Below are 20,977 nucleotides of genomic sequence, written 5' to 3' on the forward strand. Positions count from 1 at the left end.
GGGACTGCGCTTACCTGAGCCGTGCGAGGCTCCCAGGACAGGCGAGAAAGCGAATCTCTCCCTCCTGTTTCCATTCTGGCCATCGACTAATGAACGGACAGTGGGACTGCTGCTGTCTGCGTAGCATCTCTGTCTATTGAAGAAACTCGATGACATCCTTTACAGGATTCACGAAAATAAATTTGTGGACCTTTTGCTTGGCGCTTCGTACCAGTGTTGCTCACTAGAAATTTTCATCGTTTCATTCGTTCGTGTAATAAATGCACATTGCATGGCACCACTTGGGTGTAATGAAAACAAGAGAAAAGGCTCTGGAATAGGATGACAGCGGAAATCTAGGCACAAACATGAAAGGGTGAGCTGAAACGTACGGTTGTGTACATCATGTTTCACTGGACAGAGAGGCCTGGCTTTTCCTAATAAGAAAACAGCATTTATTTGACAGTTTGAACAACCAGCTTATCCAAACTGTTCAAAGGCAGTTTGAAGAAGTCTAGGGAAGTCTGTTGTGGAAACTGAGATTTTCAGATTCAGGATGTCAGACTTCCAAGTAGCTAAAGCAAAATAACATCCTTGCTTTAAGCAGCCCTGGGAGCCTTTGCCCTCCCAAATTAGGTTGTCTGTCTCCCTGCTAAATTAGGTTGTCTGCTTCACTTCCTTTCATTAAAGGGTCTTCAGCCATTTGGAGGACTACTGACCCAGCTGATGTGGTCAAGCTTCTAAGCCAGAAGCATGGGAGTACCTGGGGAATGTGAGCCCTGCAAGACACCTGCAGATGAAAGGAATACAGTGCAGGGAGTGAGGGCAGCCATGGCCATGAAAAGAGTGTTTTGTTTAAGAAAAGAGGGATGTGGGTACTAAATTAGAAATGCCTCTAAATAGGAAATGTTGTCCTCCCTTCTCTGGGTACAGCTGGCTCAGGGCAGGTGTTCCATAGCTGGGGATCACTGAATGGCTTTCCATGTCATGAGCTGTGGAGGAAGGTTCCATGTTCTAGACAGTGAGCCACAGGTCTTCTGAACCTAATCACCACAGGCAAAAGTTTTATAAATTTAAGAGCAATCGGGATGAGGATGGTCTGCATTAGTGATGTTATGGAATATTTTTAAAGAGAGCAGCTATTACACCGTGTTCACGATTTTTATTCAGTTGTCTTTTTTCCAGCAAGACTTTGAGCTCCTTACCCATCTTGGTATCCTCAGTGCCTAACACACACTTGGCACCTGATAGGTGCTCATTAAAGATTGATAAACCAAATGAATGCAAAGTTATTTTAGAATGGTGGAGTAAGCAGGGTAATACATACAGAGAGAAATCCAGTGCACTTTGTAAGACTCACTTGCAATTTACTTGTTTAAATGGAAGTGCCACTGTAAACTTTGCCATAAATAATAGGATTTATGGGCTTGTGCCAGACTTTCCTCTTTAACAGCCATGTAACCTAGAAAAGCATGTTATTCAGCTCCTCAGTGCCTCCATTCCCAAATCTATCAAAAGGAGATAAGAATGAGGACTTTTCTACACCTTAGGGATGCTGGGATCACCAGATGAGAAAAGGTGTGGGCAAGTAGTACCTCGTGAACAGCATTCATTAAGGGGCTACTGTGGATCAAGCACTGCGCATTGTAAATTGTCAATATTAGTTATCGGAATAAATTTTTCAGAAATTATCTGAGAATGGGGTTCAAATATTTATCTATGCCCCAAGGGTGGTGAGAGGCCGATTCAAGAGAAAAGAAAAGGGGAGAATTAACATTTACAGAGCTATTTCTAGAATCAGAATCATGGCATGCATTGTTATATGTTCCTCAGGACAACTGTGTGTGATGCATTTTGTTATGACCATTTATAGATGAGAAGTCTGAAATCAGTAGCCATGGTAATGACCAAGGTCCCGAAGCTGGGAAGTGGCAGAGACACCTTTGGGACCCAGGTCTGTGAGTTCAGGAATCCATCAGCGGTGCATCCTGCAGTGCTGCCTCTGGAAGAGAAAAGAGGTAAGAGCCTTTAAGGAAAAGAGGCTAAAGAGAATTTCAAGAAAACAACGGTCTGTGTTACCACAAGGCAGGTTGGGCAAGGTGCAATCTCAGTTGAGAGGAACTTCCTGGAAAGGGTGGCATTTGATTCAGTCCTTTAAGTTTCGATTTACACACACGCTCTCTCTTTTTTTAAATTTTTATTTTAAAATAATTTCAGGTTTTCAGGAAAGTTATAAACATAATATAAAGAATTACCATATACCCTTTTTTATATTTCACTTAGAAAATATATTTCTGTATATATAAAAAATTAAAGAGAAATAAAAAGAATTACCATATACCTTCACCCAGATTCTCCAGATGCAGACATTTCCCATGTTTGCTTTATCCTGCTGCCTCTCTATATAGACATACTATTTTTTCCTAAACCGTTGGAGAGTAAGCTGAAGACATGATGCTCCTTTACTGATAAATTCTTCAATGAGTGTTTTCTAACAAGGACATTCTCTTATGTAATAATCAAAATCAGGAAATTTCCATCAATCCTATTTTCTAATCTAAACCATATTTAGATTTTGCCAGTTTTCTCAATAATGGCAAAAAAAAAAAAGAAAACTAAATTAATTCTGATCAGATTCCAGTCCAGGATTACACATTGCGTTCAGTTCTCATATCTCTTGGGAGGGTGTTTTTTTTTTTTAATTAAAAAAATTTTCTCGGGCTTCCCTGGTGGCACAGTGGTTGAGAGTCCGCCTGCCGATGCAGGGGACACGGGTTCGTGCCCCAGTCTGGGAAGATCCCACATGCCGCGGAGCAGCTGGGCCCGTGAGCCATGGCCGCTGAGCCTGCGCGTCCGGAGCCTGTGCTCCACAACGGGAGAGGCCACAACGGTGAGAGGCCCGCGTACCGCATAATAAAAAAAAAAAAAAAAAAAAAAAAAAAAGAAATTTTCTCAGTTTTCATTTCTTATTTAAGTGGCTGTACATTTACGACCCATATGAGGTTACAAACGTTCTCTCCCTCACCAAACTTTAGAGGGGCTCCTCTCAGCCCTCTTTTTGATGAGGCCTCATACTTAGGGCCTGCCTAATCGAATTGTAGCAAGAATTCTGCTAAATCAACTTAGTGAGAATCCCGCCTCCCCCGCCCCCCCACCCCCCCACTCCCCTCCCCGCCAGCCTTCAAATCTGATCCCCCTTGATATATGATCAAATTCCTCACCCCCCAACCTTGATATCTGACCAAGGCCTGCCTTTGGCAAGAATCCTGCTAGGTCAGTTTACTACCTACCCTTGATGTCTCTTCTTAGTAATTTTCCATCCACCGACTCCCTTCCTTGGCTATAAATCCCCACTTTTCCTTGTTGAGCCTCACCTCTCTTCCCTGTTGCAATACTCTTTTTGCTATAGTCTTGAATAAAATCTTCCTTACCATTTTAACAAGTGTCAGAATAATGTTTTCTTTAACAGAGCCAAAGAAAACACAGAAAAAAATTAAACCCATCTGTAATCACCCACCAGAGAGAACCAGTTAATCCTTGATTTTTTAAAATGTGTAATCCACATTTGCAAGGGAGTGCAAAAGCCACCACTTCCTTCCAGGGACCAGCTTCCTCTAGAAACTATTGAGGATACGGAAGTCCTGCTTTCAGTTCCTCTGGAAGTTCTTCCTCCGTGTCCAGCGTACCTCCTTCTGCGCCCAGTGTGGCCACGGTCCACCTTGCCCTTTAGCTCCCGACCCAAAACTCCAGTTACCGTCTCCCTCAGGAGGCTGCTATATCCCCCAGCACCCCCCAGGAAGAAGCTGGTGTAGGCAAGCCACGCTCCTCAGACCCACTAGTTTTTCTGTTTGCTACACCAGGGGCTACAAAGGCTCTGCTGGGTAACAATTTAATAAAATGTTGAGGTAGCTCAAGGGAATTAAAATGTGAGTTTGGACAACTTGAAGTTGTGCATGACATGTGACTTCCTCCATAAGCAGCCAGGGGTTCAACCCTCCACAGTGAGTCCCTTGACGGTGCACCCCATTTCTAACCTGGCTCCCCAGCCTTCAGGACTTGGTGCGATGACCCTTTGATGAGCCTCTCCTGAGGAGAACCAGCCCCTAACCTCAGGGAAGGAGTTTTTCCTAGGACCCCTTCCCTGTCCCCCTCCACACATACATTTATTTCCGCAAGCCTCAGTCAGTCAAGACACCTGAAGTAAGGCTCTGGGGTAGGTGGGTGATCACCAGCAGGACTGTCTGATGATGGCCATCAGCACCCCAGGTAGGACAGAACAACCAAGCAAAGCAGGGCACATGAGGCCCCCAGGTTAGTCCAGCCTCCTTTGGGATCTCCCCAGCAGTCACAGCTGCGGGTGTGCCTGTGTATTCTTCCCACTGTTCAGTGAGTAATTGTCGATACAAGTGTGCACAAATGCACACTCCCTCCCCGCCCCCCCCCAACACAGCTTCTAAGGACAATTCTGAGAGATGATTCAGTCTAAATCTATGAGGAGCAGAGAAACAATTTGCTAGTTACCTCAAATTTTGCAAAATGCCATAGTATTACTTCCTTTCCTTCAACCATTCTCTCCCTGAGCAGTCAGTTTTATGTATATGTATACATGTATGTATATATATATATATATATATATATACATATAAAACGTTGCTCCATCCCCCCAACCCCATGAGGATTCAGAAGTGACCTATCACTGAGCCAAGGTCCCCACTGGGATTTCCCATGGTTAGCCAAGCACCAGGTCAGAGCTGTGCCAGTTACTCTGAGGATGTGATTAAACCAAAAGCCCTCACCCTACTCAGAGGCTGTGTGGAAGGAGAGGACTGCTTTTAGTCAGTACGTGTAGGGCACCAGGCAAATATTTGTTGTGCAGTGCTTGTCTACATAAACAATTTGATTTTTTAAATGCATTACAAAATCCATGGCCCATGTGACATATAGTGATTTAATGTTGAAGATGTATAATAATGGATAGAGAAGAGATATTTATTTATTGTCTCATTGACGCATAGGAAGATTCTTCATAGTGTCCAGATACCACCTCTTCCTGTTCAAGTCACAAAACCGCCTTTTCATTTCCTTTCTTGTTCACTATTGCCAAATGCACCATTCTTCGTTAATTTCATGTCTCCCACCTGGAGAAAGGGTAGCAACGCCACTGTTACTCAGAACACCATGGTTCCTCAGAACCTATTTGTATTGAAACACTATAGTTTTTCTTGCCTCTGCAGTTCCTTTATACCATGGGTCCCCAACCCCCAGGCCACAGATCGGTACCGGTCTGTGGCCTGCTGGGAACCGGGCCACACAGCAGGAGGTGAGCGGCGGTCGAGTGCGCGAAGCTTCAGCTGTATTTACAGCCACTCCCCATCGCTCGAATTACCTCCTGAGCTCCCAGTGGAGGCATTAGGTTCTCATAGGAGCGGGAACCCTACTGTTAACTGCACATGCGAGGGACCTTGTTTGCATGCTCCTTATGAGAATCTAATGCCTGATGATCTGAGGTGGAGCCGAGGCAGTGATGCTAGCTCTGGGGAGCGGCTGCAAATACAGATTATCATTAGCAGAGAGGTTTGACTGCACAGAGACCATAATAAATCAGTTGCTTGCAGACTCATATCAAAACCCTATGAGTGAGTGGCAAGTGACAATTAAGCTGCCTCTTACAGAGTAGACTGGACATAAGCAACACACTTAGGGTGTCACTGTCTCCCATCACCCCCAGATGGGACCATCTAGCTGCGGGAAAACAAGGTCAGGCCTCCCACTGATTCTGCATTATGGTGAGTTGTATAATTATTTCATTTTATATTACAATGTAATAATTATAGAAATAAAGTGCACAATAAATGTAATGTGCTTGAATCATCCTGAAACCATCCCCCCCGACCCCAGTCCGTGGAAAACTTGTCTTCCACAAAACTGGTCCCTGATGGTGAAGAGGCTGAGGACCGCTGCTTTACACCACTGACTCATGATGCTGCATCATCCATCCTGCAGTCTGTGAACACTGGATTCTAACGACTCTCAAAAGTTGTTATTGTGCTTTGTTGATGAGGACCTCTTACCCAGCGTAAACAGGAAAATGTGAGCCATCACTCGTTTCCAGATCATGTTAAATTTACCATTTGGTATTATGTAGTATAAACATAAAACAACACATCTCCCACCCATGTTTTCTCTTAAATCCTTTAGACTATAACCACTGCATTCCTAGAATGTGACCTCTATGAATATTGACCAAATCCCTGTATACTGGGTTGGATAGTGTCTCCCTAAAATTTATATCCACCCGGAACTTGTGAATATGACCTTATTTGGAAATAGGGTTTGTACGGATATAATCAAGTTAAGATAAGGTCACACTGGATTAGGGTGGGCCCTAAATCTAATAAGTGGTATTCTTATATGGAAAGGGAAATTTGGAGACACAGAGACACACAGGGGATAATGCCATGTGAAGATGGAGGCAGAGATTGGAATAATTCATCTATAAACCAAGGAACAGCAAGGATCACTGGCAACCCAGAAGCTAAGAGAGAAGCATGGAACAGACTCTCACTCAGAGCCTCCAGGAAGAACCAAACCTGCTGACATCTTGATTTCAAGACTCTGGCCTCTAGAACCGTAAGAAAATAAATGTCTGTTGTCTTTCAAACGCTATATTTATGGTAATTGATTACGGCAGCCCTAGAAGACTAACATTTTCTGCTTTCTACAGACTGCTGCCAGTGGGAAGGATGGGTGAGGAGCCTGTAGGTGAGGTGAGAGAGAGGAATACCTATGCAAGGAACGTCATACCCTTGTCCAACATGTCTTAATACCAACCTGAAAAGGCATGACATCGCCACATCAGTTGGAGGTAAGAGGACATTGATGAGAAAAGCCTATAGGCATTGTGGAAGAGTGGTCTCAGAAGCCATCAGAGGAAATGGCCACTGCCACTGCTGGAGGATTGCCTGACCCATGGCACAGAGCCTAGTGAGGGTGCAGGCTGACTGGGTTGGGTGCCAGGGTAGGGACACCGGGAGTAAAGGATGCCTGCTACCAGACGTGCAGCCCTTGGGTGGGTGCTATAGACCAGCAGCAGCACCATGGTCTGATTACACACGGATGAGAGCTCTTGTGCCAACCCGCATTACACAGCTCAAGCCCAGGGGTCAGCAGTGGACCACCAGTTGCCCAGAGCACCAAACTCATCCTGTATCATAAGAGTCACCTCAGGGCTTCCCTGGTGGCGCAGTGGTTGCGCGTCCGCCTGCCGATGCAGGGGAGCCGGGTTCGCGCCCCGGTCCGGGAGGATCCCACATGCCACGGAGTGGCTGGGCCCGTGAGCCATGGCCGCTGGGCCTGCGCGTCCGGAGCCTGTGCTCCGCAATGGGAGAGGCCGCTGCAGAGGGAGGCCCGCGTACCGCAAAAAAAAAAAAAAAAAGAGTCACCTCAGATCAGCATGTCTACACCTTTTCGGTGGCCCAATCTTGCACAAATCCACAAAACAAATACTACACTGGTAAGAGGCAGCTATCCACCATCAGGCCACCCTCCTAGAACCGGAGTCTGGCCCTAGCAGGAATTACTCTATGGGCATGAGTCCTGGAGCCCTTCCTATGCATGGGACAAAGGATCAGAGTGTGTTTGAAGGAGAGAAGCAGGGACTGGAGCTCTCACAGGTTCTGGGCTGGGCTGGGGGCAATGTACCTTGTTGACCCCAGACACAGGAAGGCATTCTGAAAATTTCAATGAAGGCGCTCCAAAGCGTGGGGCCTTCGGAAGCTCAAGGCTGGGGCAGGATCTCATTTGTGCAGACCTGACAAATACTCCCTCTTTGACCAAACTTTAGCCAGGCTCCTCTGAGCCCTCTTCTCACTGGGGCCTTGACCTTGGTCAGCTGAGTCCAGTTTTAGTAAAGAATCCTGCTAAGCCTTGATATCTGATCATCCTTGATATCTAATCAACTTCCTCATCCCCCATCCTTGATATCTAAGTCCTTGGCCTGCCTTTAACAAGAAGCCCGTTAGGCCAGTTTAGCAAGAATCCCCATACTCTTGATATCTAATCAAGTTACTATTAATAATTTTCTACCCATTGACCCCATGGCTAAATCCCCAGCTGTCTTTGCTGTGCTTGAAGTTGAGCTCAGTTCTGTGCTGAAGTCTCTGTCCCCTACTACAGTAGCTCAATTAAATATGTCTTGCCTTTTTTAACATGTATCAGGTGAAGAAAATGTTTTTACAGGTCTAAGGGTTGGACAGATTTTATTCCAGATGCATTTCTGCTCTGTGTGTGTTTATATGTTTTACTCAAGTGAGCTCATACTACACATTATTTATAATTTGCTTTTTTTGTTTAACAGTATTGATTGCCTCTTTTGAAATCAAGAAATATTTATTTAGTCAATGCTTTTTATCATTAAATAATATTCTATTTTATGAATTATCATAAGTAATTTAATTTGTCTGTTTTCGGGCACCTGGATCCACAGCTTTTATTATTACAAGTTACCCTGCAGTGAACACCCTTAGAGCTTCATATTTGTGCATATCCTTAATTATTACTTTTTTTAAATTGAGATATAGTTGGTTTACAATATTACATTAGTTTTAAGTGTACAACTTAGTGATTTTTATGGATGATAATCCATTTATAGTTATAAAATATTGGCTATATTTCCTGTGTTGTACAATATATTCTTGTAGCTTATATTTTTGTACATAGTAGTTTGTACCTCTTAAACCCCTAACCCTATCTTGCCACTCCCCTCTTCCCTCTCTCCACTGGTAACCACTAGTTTATATCTGTAAGTCTGTTTCTTATTTGTTGTATTTACTAGCTGGTCTCATTTTTTAGATTCCACATTTAAGTGGTAACCTACAGCATTTGTCTTTCTATGTTTGACTTACTTCACTAAGCATAATACCCTCCAGGTCCAGCCATGTTGTTGCAAATGGAGACATTTCATTCTTTTTTATGGCTGAGTAGTATTCCATCGTACATATATATATATATATATACCACATTTTCTTTATCCATTCATCTGTTGATAGACACCTAGGTTGCTTCCATAAATTGGCTATTGTAAATAATGCAGCTATAAACTTTGAGGTGCATGTATCTTTTCAAATTAATTTTTTCATTTTCTTGGATATATACCCAGGAGTGGAATTGCTGGATCATATGGTAGTTCTATTTTTAGTTTTCTGAGGAGCCTCCATACTGTTTTCCACAGTGGCTGCACCAATTTACATTCCCAACAACAGTGTACAAGGTTTCCCTTTTCTCCATATCCTTGCCAACATTTGTGGTCTTTTTGATGATAGCCATTCTGACAGGTATGAGGTGATATCTCATTGTGGTTTTGACTTCCATGCCTCTGATGATTAGCAATATTAAGCATATTTTCATCTGCCTGTTGGCCATCTGTATGTCTTCTTTGGAAAAATGTCTGTTCAGACCTTCTGCCCATTTTAAAATCAGGTTGTTTGTTTTTTTTTGAGATTGAGTTGTATGCCCTGCTTATATATTTTGGATATTAACCCCTTAGTGGTCATATCATTTGCAAATTTTTCTTCCATTCTGTAGGTTGTCTTTTTCATTTTGTCAATGGTTTCCTCTACTGTGCAAAAGCTTTTAAGTTTAACTAGGTCCCATTTGTTTATTTTTGCTTTTATGTCCTTTGCTTCAGGAGACAGACCCCCAAAAATATTGCTGTGATTTCTGTCAAACAGTGTTCTGCCTATGTTTTCTTCTATGAGTTTTATAGTATGCAGACTTAACATTCAGGTCTTTAATCCATTTTGAGTTTATTTTTGTATATGGTATTAGATAATGTTCTAAAAAAAATATGTGTCCAGTTTTCCAGCACCGCTTATTGAAGAGACTGTCTTTTCTCCATTGTATACTCTTGCCTCCTTTATTGTGGATTAATTGACCATAAGTGCATGGGTTTATTTCTGGGCTCTCTATACTGTTCCATTAATCTATGTGTCTGTTTATGTACAAGTAGCATATTGTTTTGATTACTGTAGCTTTGTGGTATAGTCTGAAGCCAGGGCACATGATTCCTCCAGCTCTGTTCTTCTTTCTCAAGACTCTTTTGGCTATTTGGGGTCTTTTGTGTTTCCATACAAATTTTAAATTATTTGTTCTAATTTTGTGAATAACACCATTGGTATTTTAATAGGGATTTCATTGACTCTTAGATTGCCTTGGGTAGTATGGTGATTTTAACAATATTAAGTCTTCCAGTCCATGAACTTGGTATATATTTCCATCTGTTTGTGTCATCTTAAATTTCTGTCATCAGTGTCATGGTTTTCCAAGCATAGATCTTTTATCTCCTCAGGTAAGTTTACTCCTAGGTATTTTATTCTTTTTGATGTGAATATAAGTGGGATTGTTTCCTTAATTTCTCTTTCTGATAATTCATTGTTAGTGTAGAGATATGCAACAGATTTCTTTCTATTATTTTGTATCCTGCAACTTTACCAAAATCATTGATGAGCTCTAGTAGTTTTTTGGTGGAGTCTTTAGGATTTTCTATGTATGGTATCATGTCATCTGCAAACAGTGACAGTTTTAATTTTTCCTTTCCAATTTGGATTCCTTATTCCTTTTATTTCTTTTCCTTATCTAGTTGCTGTGGCTAGGACTTCCAATACTATGTTGAATAAAAGTGGTGAGAGTGGGCATCATCATCTTGTTCTTGATCTTAGAGGAAATAATTTCAGCTTTTCACTGTTGACTATGATGTCACCTGTGGACTTATCATATATGGCCTTTATTATGTTGAGGTACATTCCCTCTATGCCCACTTTCTGGAGAGGTATTATCATAAATGAATGTTGAATTTTGTCAAAGGCTTTTTCTGCATCTGTTGAAATAATCATATGGTTTTCATTCTTCAGTTTGTTAATTTAGTATATCACATTGTTGATTTGAAGATATTGGACCATCCTTCCATCCCTGAGTTAAACCCCATTTGATCATGTTGTATGATCCTTTTAATGTATTGTTGGATTTGGTTTCCTAATATATTTTTTTGAGAATTTTTGCATCTATGTTCATCAGTGATACTAGCCTGTAGTTTTCTTTTTTTGTGTGTGTGTGATATCTTTGTTTGGTTTTGGTATTAGGGTGATGCTGGGCTCATAGAATGAGTTTGGAAATGTTCCTTCCTCTGCAATTTTTTTGAAATAGTTTAAGATAGGTGTTAACTCTTCTCTAAATGTTTGGTCGAATTCACCTGCAAAGCCATCAGGTCCTGAACTTCAGTTTGTTGGGAGTTTTTAAATTGCTGATTCAATTTCATTACTGGTAATTGATCTGTTCATATTTTCTGTTTCTTTTTGATTCAGTCTTGGGTGATTGTACATTTCTAGAAATTTGTCCATTTCTTCTAAGTTGTCCATTTTATTGGCATATGGTTTTTTGTAGCAGTCTTGTATGATCTTCTGCACTCCTGTGATTTCAGTTGTAATTTCTCTTTTTTTCATTTCTAACTTTATTTGGGCCCTCTCTTTTTTTTCTTGATGAGTCTGGCTAAAGGTTTATCATTTTGTTTATCTTTTCTCAGAACCAGCTCTTAGTTTCATTGATCATTTTTATTTTTTTTAGTCTCTATTTCATTTTCTGTTCTGATCTTTGTGATTTATTTCCTTCTACTAACTTTGGGTTTTGTTTGTTCTGCTTTTTCTACTTTCTTTAGGTGTAAAGTTAGGTTGTTTATTTGAGATTTCTCTTGTTTCCTGAGGTAAACTTGTATCACTATAAACTTACCTCTTAGGACTGCTTTTGCTGTGTCCCATAGGTTTTGGATTGTTGTATTTTCATTTGTCTCCAGGTATTTTTTTATTTCTTCTTTGACTTCTTCAGTGAATAATTGGTTGTTTAGTAACATATTGTTAGCCTCCACGTGTTTGTGTTTTTTGCAGGTTTTTTCTTATAGTTGATTTCTAGTCTCACAGTGTTGTGGTTGGAAAAGATGTATGATATGATTTCAAGTTTCATAAATTTATCGAGGCTTGTTTTGTGGCCTAGCATGTGATCTATCCTTGAGAATGTTCCATATGCACTTGAAAAGAATACGTATTCTGCTGCTTTTGGATGAAATGTTTTATATGTATCATTAAGTCCATCTGGTATAATGTGTCATTTAAAGCCACTGTTTCCTTATTGTTCTTTCTATCTGGATAACCTGTCCATTGATGTAAGTGGGGTGTTAAAGTCCCCTACTATTATTGTGTTACTGTCGATTTCTCCTTTTATGTCCATTAATATTTGCCTTATATAGTTAGGCAAAGTTGGGTACATGTATAAATTTATGATTGTTATGTCTTCTTCTTGAATTGATCCCTTGATCATTATGTAGTATCCTTCTTTTTCTCTTTTTATAGTCTTATTTTAAATTCTATTTTGTCTGATATAAGTATTACTACTCCAGCTTTCTTTTGATTTCCATTTATGTGGAATACCTTTTTCCATTGCCTCAGTTTCAGTCTGTTTGTGTCTCTAGATCTGAAATGAGTCTCTTGTAGGCAGCATATGTATGGGTTTTGCTTTTGTATCCATTCAGCCACTCTATGTCTTTTGATTGGGGCATTTAATCCATATACATTTAAAGTAACTATTGATATGTATGTGCTTATTGACATTTTATAAATTATTTTGGGGTGTTTTTGTAGTTCTTTTTTGTTCCTTTCTTCTTTTTTGCTTTCTTCCCTTTTGATTTGATGACTATCTTTTGTGTTATGTTTGGATTCCTTTTTCTTTTTTGTGTGTATATCTAGTATAGATTTTTGGTTTGTGTTTACCATGAAGTTTATATAAAGCAATCTATATATACATGCGATTGTTTTAAGTTGCTGATCTCTTAATTTCAAATGCATTTTAACAACACTGTAATTTCACTCTTCTCCCTTCATGATTACTGTTTTTGACATCATATTTTACATCTACTTGTTTTGTGTATCCCTCAACTGCTCATTGTGGATATAGATGATTTTACTTTTGTCTTTTAACCTTGCTACTAGCTTTGTACATAGTTGATTTACTATCTTTACTGTATATTTGCCTTTATTGATGAGCTTTTTCCTTTCATAGTTTTCATGTTTCTAGTTGTGGCCTTTTCTTTTTTACTCAGGGAAATTCTTTTAACATTCCTTGTAAAGCTAGCTTGGTGGTGCTGAACTCTTTTAGCTTATGCTTGTCTGTAGAACTTTTCATCTCACCAACAAATCTGAATGAGAGCTTTGCCAGGTAGAGTATTCTTGGTTGTAGAATTTTCCTCTTAATCACCTTAAATATATTATGCCACTCTCTTCTGGCCTGCAGAGTTTCTGCTGAAAAATCAACTGATAACCTTGTATGTAACTTGTTGCTTTTCCCTTGCTGCTTTTAATATTCTCTCTTTATCTTTAATTCTTGCCATTGTAATGACAATGTGTTGGTGTGGTCCTCTTTGGGTTGCTCTAATATTTCTTGAGAATAAATGTGGGAAATGAAATTTCTGGGTCAAAATATATACACATTTGTAAGATTAGATAGCTCTTGTCAAATTGCCTGACAAAATAAAGTACCAATGTGCATTCCTGCTGGCAGTACCTAAGAGTGTCTAAGAGTTCACTATATATAAACAGATGGAAAAATATCAGCCTCATTAATAATTTCAAAATGTAGACTAAAACAGGAAGTTTGGCAAGGATAGATTATCTACCTTTTAATCTATCTATCAATCTACCTCTTTGCCAAACTTCTTGTTTTAATGTACATTTTGAAATTATTAATGAGGCTGATATTTCTCCATACGTTTTTTTGGCCATAAATATTTTTCTTTTGTTAATTGCTTATTTGTGCCCTTGGCCCATTTCCTAATGGGTTGTTCATTTTTATTTTCCTTACTTTTGTAAGAGCTCTTCACATAGTGAGGTTATTAATCCCTTGACTGTCACATATATTGCAAATATTTTCACCACTTTGCCATTAGCTTTTAAATTTTGTTTGTATTGATATCTTTAATATTCTAGATTACAAAGGAATATATCATCTCTATACATTTCTAATAATAAGTAAGTATATTAGGTTTAAAAAATTAAATTTACCATAACATCCACAAAACACAAGAATTTTACTCTTCTCCCCAGATATAACCACCTTTAACAATTTGTTGATGACTTTTCAAACTTTTGCCGTGCATTTCTGCTAAGATTTGTTTTGATGTACAGAAGTTTTAAACATTGCTTAGTTGTTTATTTCCTGAAGCTTGATTGAGATGTTATCCACTCTATGACTGGTGTCATATTAGAAACACGTTTCTGACTCCAAAGTGTGTATATATATACATATATATATATGTATATATATATATTCACCCATATTTTCTCCCAATGTGTTTATGATTTCATTTTTTTCACATATATATCTTTAATTAATCTGGAACTTACTTTGCTGTTTTTCCACATGGATAGATATGATGAGTACTTAAAAAAAAAGCACATCCCAGAATAAAGGGAAATGTACAAAGTTAAGAATTTGCAAAATTAGCTCAAGAAATAGAAGACTAGTGTGGCTGTGGCATAGCAGATCAATATGGGAAAAATAGAAGATACCACTGGAACAGTAGATGAGTGAAGATCAGGGAGGAATTTGAAGTTAGAGGCAAGGAGGAGATCTGAAAGGCTTGGGGACAGGAAGTATCCAACCAGAGCCATTCCCTAGGGCAATGTGAGGACAGATGGGGGTAGGTGCATGGAGCCAGGGAGATGGTGAGAAGGCTATTGCAGTGGCTCAGGTGCATGTAACTAGGGTCTATATCAGGACAAAGGCAGTGGGGATAGGGAGGAGGTGATGATTGTTATATACCTGGAAGAGTCAACAGGACTTGATGAGTGATTGAATATGGATGGAAGAAGGGAGTCTGCTGTGACTCCATAACACTCAAGCCTGGATGGTTGTCATGAGGACAAAGATTGCTCATCATATCGTTGGAGCTGTTCTGTTCTACACAGCTCTTCTCTCTCTGTTTTCTCAGGTGGTAGGTTGAAGAATTTTCCTTTCTTCATTTCACAGATAGGAAAACCAAGGTTTGGCAAGACATGACTTGTCCCAGAGAGACAGGAGAACCGGGTCCCTGTGGCACAATTTACGTAGAAATGTAGGCAGCAGGGCTCTGGAACTCTGTTATTTCTTGCTGAACATGGCGAACTCACCTCACCTGTACGCACGGGGTGGGGGCAGTGGGGCAGATGATGAGGGGATGTGTGCCCATGTGTCTATGTGCTCCACGGGTATGTGAGTGAGGAGGGTAATACATGCTTCAGCTGGGTTTCTCTCTCAGGAGCTGGTGATGGGCACCAGTGCTCCGTGGATGGCTTCTTCTTCCCAAATAAACAATCATATGACACAACGTCTGAAAGCCCAGAAGATTTCCTATCTCCATTGGCCCAGAACCCTGACTGCTGCAAACCTGGAGCCAGTAGAGCTATCTCCAGCCCTCCGCTTCCCTCCACCCTCAGTCTCCAGCTCCAGGACTCATGAAATGCCATGAGCTCACTGTGCCTGGCCTGCTTGGCACCAGCTACATGAAGAGGCTGGACATGCTTCTGCCAAAGAAAACCCAGTGGCTGGGCCAGCAACCTGGACTTTCTCCAACAGCCTGGTTCAGCCACACTACACCTCAAGGCTCCACCCCTCCCAGGGGTCTGCTACTCCCATCAGGGCCCTGATCTGTGGGACCCGGAATAGGATCCACCCTCACCAAAAAGGAAGTCATGTTTCCCAGGGACTATTACCTTCTCTCCAAGTTGCAAATAAGCCAGCAACAGTGCATGGAGTGAAAGGAGGCCTGGCAGTTTCTAACCTGCAGAAATCTATTTATCCTTTGAAGTCCAGTTGATTTGTCATCTGCTCTGTGACTTCTTACCCAAATTCCACCCAAAAGCACTAACCACCTGCTTCTCTGTGCTCCCATAGCAAGTGTGTGCAGTGTTATTTATAGCCCTTGTTGCCTGGAAGCAAATAGGTTCTGTCTTTTGTGCCAGGTCTGATCGATGCATAGTGACTACCTGGTTGCTGTGTCAAGAAGGATCCTGAGGCCATATGCAAACACAACAGGAAACTTACCACCATTCTTTAGGAAAGGCAACAGTAGTGGGTGATGGCCAGGTGCCATGCAACTGTGTCTGCCAACCCAGACTGCCACACTGCACTGCCCTCCATCACCATGATGGTCCCCAGTCACCATCTGAGCAGTTTGGGGACAGGACTGCATTTGCTCACCTTTGTATCTCCAATGCCTTGCACAGTGCCTGGCACTTAGTAGGTGCTCAAGAAATATTTTGCTGAATGAATAGTTGGTTAAAAGTTTCCATAATCCTTCCCATAGAGTGGAGCAGATGGACCCACCCTAGCTATAGACAAGTGGGAATTAGGCAAACTCGACACCCCCTCTGGCCCACGGGGAGGCCACTCCTTCTCTGGACACTCAAGTCTCTCCTGTAATCTGACAGGAATCTTGATGTCATCGTGCCTAACAAGGCCTTGTTATAGCTTTATTCGTTTGTCAGCAACTTGTCTCCACATTAGTAGCTTGAAGTTACTTTAACCCACAGCATGCCTAGTAGGTTGGCTCTTGTACACATTTAGTAATTCCTGATTGAATGAATTAATGTGTCTTCTTCTGACTCTCTATCTGCCACTTACTCTTGTGTTTGTAGAAAAGTGCGCCACCCACTGTTTGGTTTAATACCCGGTAGTAAATGAATCGCCATGTTACATAATTGTACTTCCTTTCCTCTTATCAAGCAGTGACCATCTTAACTGAGTTTATAAATATTTACTAAATCATAGAATTTTAAGTTGGAAAGCACCATACAGTTGAAAGCTTATTTTAAAACTGAGGAGGGCTTCCCTGGTGGCGCAGTGGTTGAGAGTCCGCCTGCCGATGCAGAGGACACGGGTTCGTGCCCCGGTCCGGGAAGATCCCACATGCCGCGGAGCAGCTGGGCCCGTGAGCCATGGCCGCTGAGCCTGCGTGTCCAGAGCCTGTGCTCTGCAACGGCAGAGGCCACAACAGTGAGAGGCCCGCGTACCGCAAAATATATATATATATATATATATATTTTAGTTCGTACCGCAAAGAAAAAAAAAAAAAAAAAAAAAACTGAGGAAACTGAGACCCTAATTACCGACAGAGTTGCTATCTCCTCTCACCACTTCGCCTTTTTCATTCATTCACTCAATAATTTTTTAGAGTGAACATTTAACAAAAGCCATTTATTATAGGTAGTTTTTGGAAGAACACAGAGCAAACTGTACTTCTTAATGTTTTGATATCTCATTTGTGTTTCTGTGAGCTTTTAGACAAAACCAACTTTATTTATTTATTTTTTTGTACATAAGTGTTTATAACATCATTATTCATAACAGCAAAAAACTAGAAACAACCCAAATGTCCATCAACAGGTGAATGAATAAACAGATGTCCATATATCCACGCAATGAAATACTACTCTGCAATTAAAAGGAACATACTACTGAAACATACAACAAAAGTGATAAATCTCAAAAACATTCTGCTGAGTGAAAGAGGCAGGAAACAAAGGGGTGCATACTGTATAATTCCCTTTATATACAATTCTAGAAAAAGCAAACTATAGTGAAAGGAAGCAGATCAGTGATTACCTACAGTTTGGGGTACTAGAGAGCAATAATTAATATAATGCTATAGTAACTAAACAGTATGTTATAGGTAACATGACAGATAAACAGATGAGTCAAATAGAGAGCCAAGAAACAGTTCTACACATGCCTTAACTTGCTTTATGATGGAGGCGTTACTACTACTCAGTGGTGAAAAGATAATGCTAGGCCAAGTGGATATCCATATGTAAAAATTAACCTTGACCCCTACTTACCTCACATTATACACAAAATACCTCACATCATACACAAACATTAATTCTACAGAAAAATACAGAAGATTTTTTCATTACAGAGAGACAAATTTTTCTTAAATAGGGTACAAAAAAACACTAACCAGAAGAAGGATAGATTGATAAATTAGACTTCATTAAAGCTAAGAATATCTTTTAATCAAAAGACAAGATAAAAATAGAGTGAAAGAGCCAGCCAGATTGGGAGAAGATATGTATATAGTCTGAATAATATCTAGAACATATAAAGGACTCCTATTATCGATATGAAGAAGATTGACAAGCCAATTTTTTAAAATAATGAACATTATTTTAAAATAATGAACAAGAATAGACATACAGAAAGCTGCTGTCAACATCGTTATGCATCAGAGATACACCTACCCTTTGCCCTTCCGAATCATAAGGACTAAAATTAAAAGTACTGATAATACTAAGTGTTAGCGAGAATGCAAAGCAACTTGAACTCTCACACATTGCTGGCAAAAGTGTAAATTTGATGCTACCACTTTGGGATATACTTTAGCTATGCCAATGTACATCCATGTAAAAATCTGTCAAGGTGTACACTTGGAATTTGTGCATTTTACCATCTGTAAGTTACATCTCAATAAACAAGAAAAATCATAAAAATGGGAGGACACGAGACAATAGGAGAAATTTGAACACAAAATGTATATTTGCCCATATGAAGGAATTAGTATTAATTTCGTAGGTGGAAGAACAGTACTCATGTAGACAAAAGCAACTTTATTTATTTATTTATTTTTAGTTTTATTTTTCCTCTTTAATCGTACCATGCATGCACCTAACAAAGTAGCCTTAAGGTATATAAAGAAAATTTGATAGGGCTACAATATAAAATCCACAAATCCACCATTACAATGGGAGATTTCAACACATTTTCTTAAATTGCTGACAAGTCAAGCAGATAAAAATTCACTAAATATATTGAAGATATAAACAATAAAATTGAACGAACAGAAGCTTGACTGTACATAATTCTCCCTTCTACAATAGAGAGTACAAAATCTTCTTCAAAACTGTCTTAGTTATCCACTGCTGCATAAACTCAACAGTGTAAAACAAAAATAAGCATTTTTTAAATCTCTAAGTGTCTGTGGGCCAGGAATTCAGGAGCAGCTTGGCTGGGTGGTTTTGCCTCAATATGTCTCATGAGATTCAGAGAGATGTTGTCAGTGGCTACAGTCTTCTTGACTGGAGCTGGAGGATCTGCTTTCAAACAGGTTCACCCACATAACAAGTAAACTGGTGCTGGTGGTTGGAAGGAAGCCTCAGTTCCTTCCCATGTAGGACTTTTCACAGGGCTGCTTGAGTGTCTTCATGACGTTGCAGCTGGCTTCCCTCAGTGTGAGCAACCTCAGACCAAAAGATGGACACTGCAATGTGTTTCACGATGTAGCCTCAGAAGTCCCATACTGTCATTTCTGCAATGTCATATTGGTTGTACATAACAGCCCTATTATTCAATGTGGGAGGGGACTACCCAAAAGAATAAACACCTTGAGATGAGAATAATTGGGGGCCACCTTGGAGACTAACTACCACAAGCACACATGTAACATTTACAAACATTGATTATATACTAGTCACAGAGCAAATTTCAAACAATAACTATCATACAGGCAAGATTCTTTGATCACAATGCAATTAGGTTAGAAGATAAAAACAAAAATGTACACTAAATACTGCTATTTGGAAATGATTAACACACTTCCAAATAACTCATAGGTCAAAGAAGAAATCTCAATGGAAACGTAAAAATACTCAGAATTGAACGATAATGAAAACATGAAATGCAGTGAAAATAGTTCTTCAAGGATAAGTTTTTTGTTTGTTTTGCCACGCTGTGGCTTACGGGTTGTTAGTTCTCTGACCAGGGATCAAAGCCGGGCGCTTGGCAGTGAAAGCGCCAAGTCCTAATAACTGGACCGCCAGGGAATTCCCAAGGATAATTTATAGTCTTACATATTTATATTTAAAAAGAGGAAAAGCCAAAAATTAAAAAACTACATTTCCATTGCGCATCCGCCTGCCGATGCAGAATTCCCAAGGATAATTTATAGCCTTACCTATTTATATTTAAAAAGAGGAAAAGCCAAAAATTAAAAAACTACATTTCCAATTTTTATTTTCCACTGTAACAGCTCCTTTACTTTGCAGTGATAATTGATTTGTATATTTTTTGCCTCTGAGTCCTTGTGGGGTTTTTTTTATTCAAACCGAAAGTCACAAAAATTATAATCATCCTCATCAGTTCACTCAGTCCCATGTAATTAATTTTTTTGTCATCTTGATCTTTTGTTAGACTCATGAATTCATCAGTTTTCCATTAGAGTTCTAAAAATGCTTATTCATTCAGTTCAGCACTATAATCAGTTACCAGAAACCTGTATTTGTCAGTCTTTTCCATGAATTCCATGAAGATGAAACTCTTTTATAGGAACATTTTTGCAAAAGCATCAGAGTACACCTAGAACTGTCTGTAAATGACAAAAGACTTTAAAATGGCCACGGTTAAAGATTTGATGAAAGTTCATAATAATGCAATTGACAAGGAAATTTAGTTATTTCTGAGATATACATTTTAAAGTAATAACTAGAATTATGACATAACATTACACCAGAACATATAAGATTTTTAGAAATTTCATGTAATGTCTGAAACATTTATGTTAACATATTTCCATACAAATAGCCCAAAGAAATTTTAGTGTTAGTTGTTTTTGTTTGTTTGTTTGTTTTTTTATACTGCAGGTTATTAGTCATCGATTTTATACACATCAGTGTATACATGTCAATCCCAATCTCCCAATTCAGCACACCACCATCCCCACCCCACCGCAGTTTTCCCCCCTTGGTGTCCATACGTTTGTTCTCTACAAAAGTTGTCTCAACTTCTGCCCTGAAAACTGGTTCATTTGTACCATTTTTCTAGGTTTCACATATATGCGTTAATATACGATATTTGTTTTTCTATTTCTGACTTCCTTCACTCTGTATGACAGTCTCTAGATCCATCCACGTCTCAACAAATGACCCAATTT

At 39.8% G+C, this 20,977-nt stretch overlaps 1 long non-coding RNA gene across 1 annotated transcript in view; it reads left to right on the forward strand.

Annotated features, from left to right (window-relative positions):
- The first annotated feature begins 206 nt into the window (after nucleotides 1-206).
- Nucleotides 207-20,977, forward strand: part of LOC114484444 (uncharacterized) — a 25,888-nt gene continuing 5,117 nt past the window's right edge. The window contains exons 1-4 of the long non-coding RNA XR_003677327.1: nucleotides 207-355; nucleotides 1,853-1,997; nucleotides 6,399-6,609; nucleotides 6,704-6,844. This is a non-coding gene — a long non-coding RNA (uncharacterized lncRNA). The remainder of the gene's footprint in view (nucleotides 356-1,852; nucleotides 1,998-6,398; nucleotides 6,610-6,703; nucleotides 6,845-20,977) is intronic.

Source organism: Physeter macrocephalus, chromosome 19 (assembly GCF_002837175.3).
Source record: "Physeter macrocephalus isolate SW-GA chromosome 19, ASM283717v5, whole genome shotgun sequence".
NCBI lineage: Eukaryota > Metazoa > Chordata > Mammalia > Artiodactyla > Physeteridae > Physeter > Physeter macrocephalus.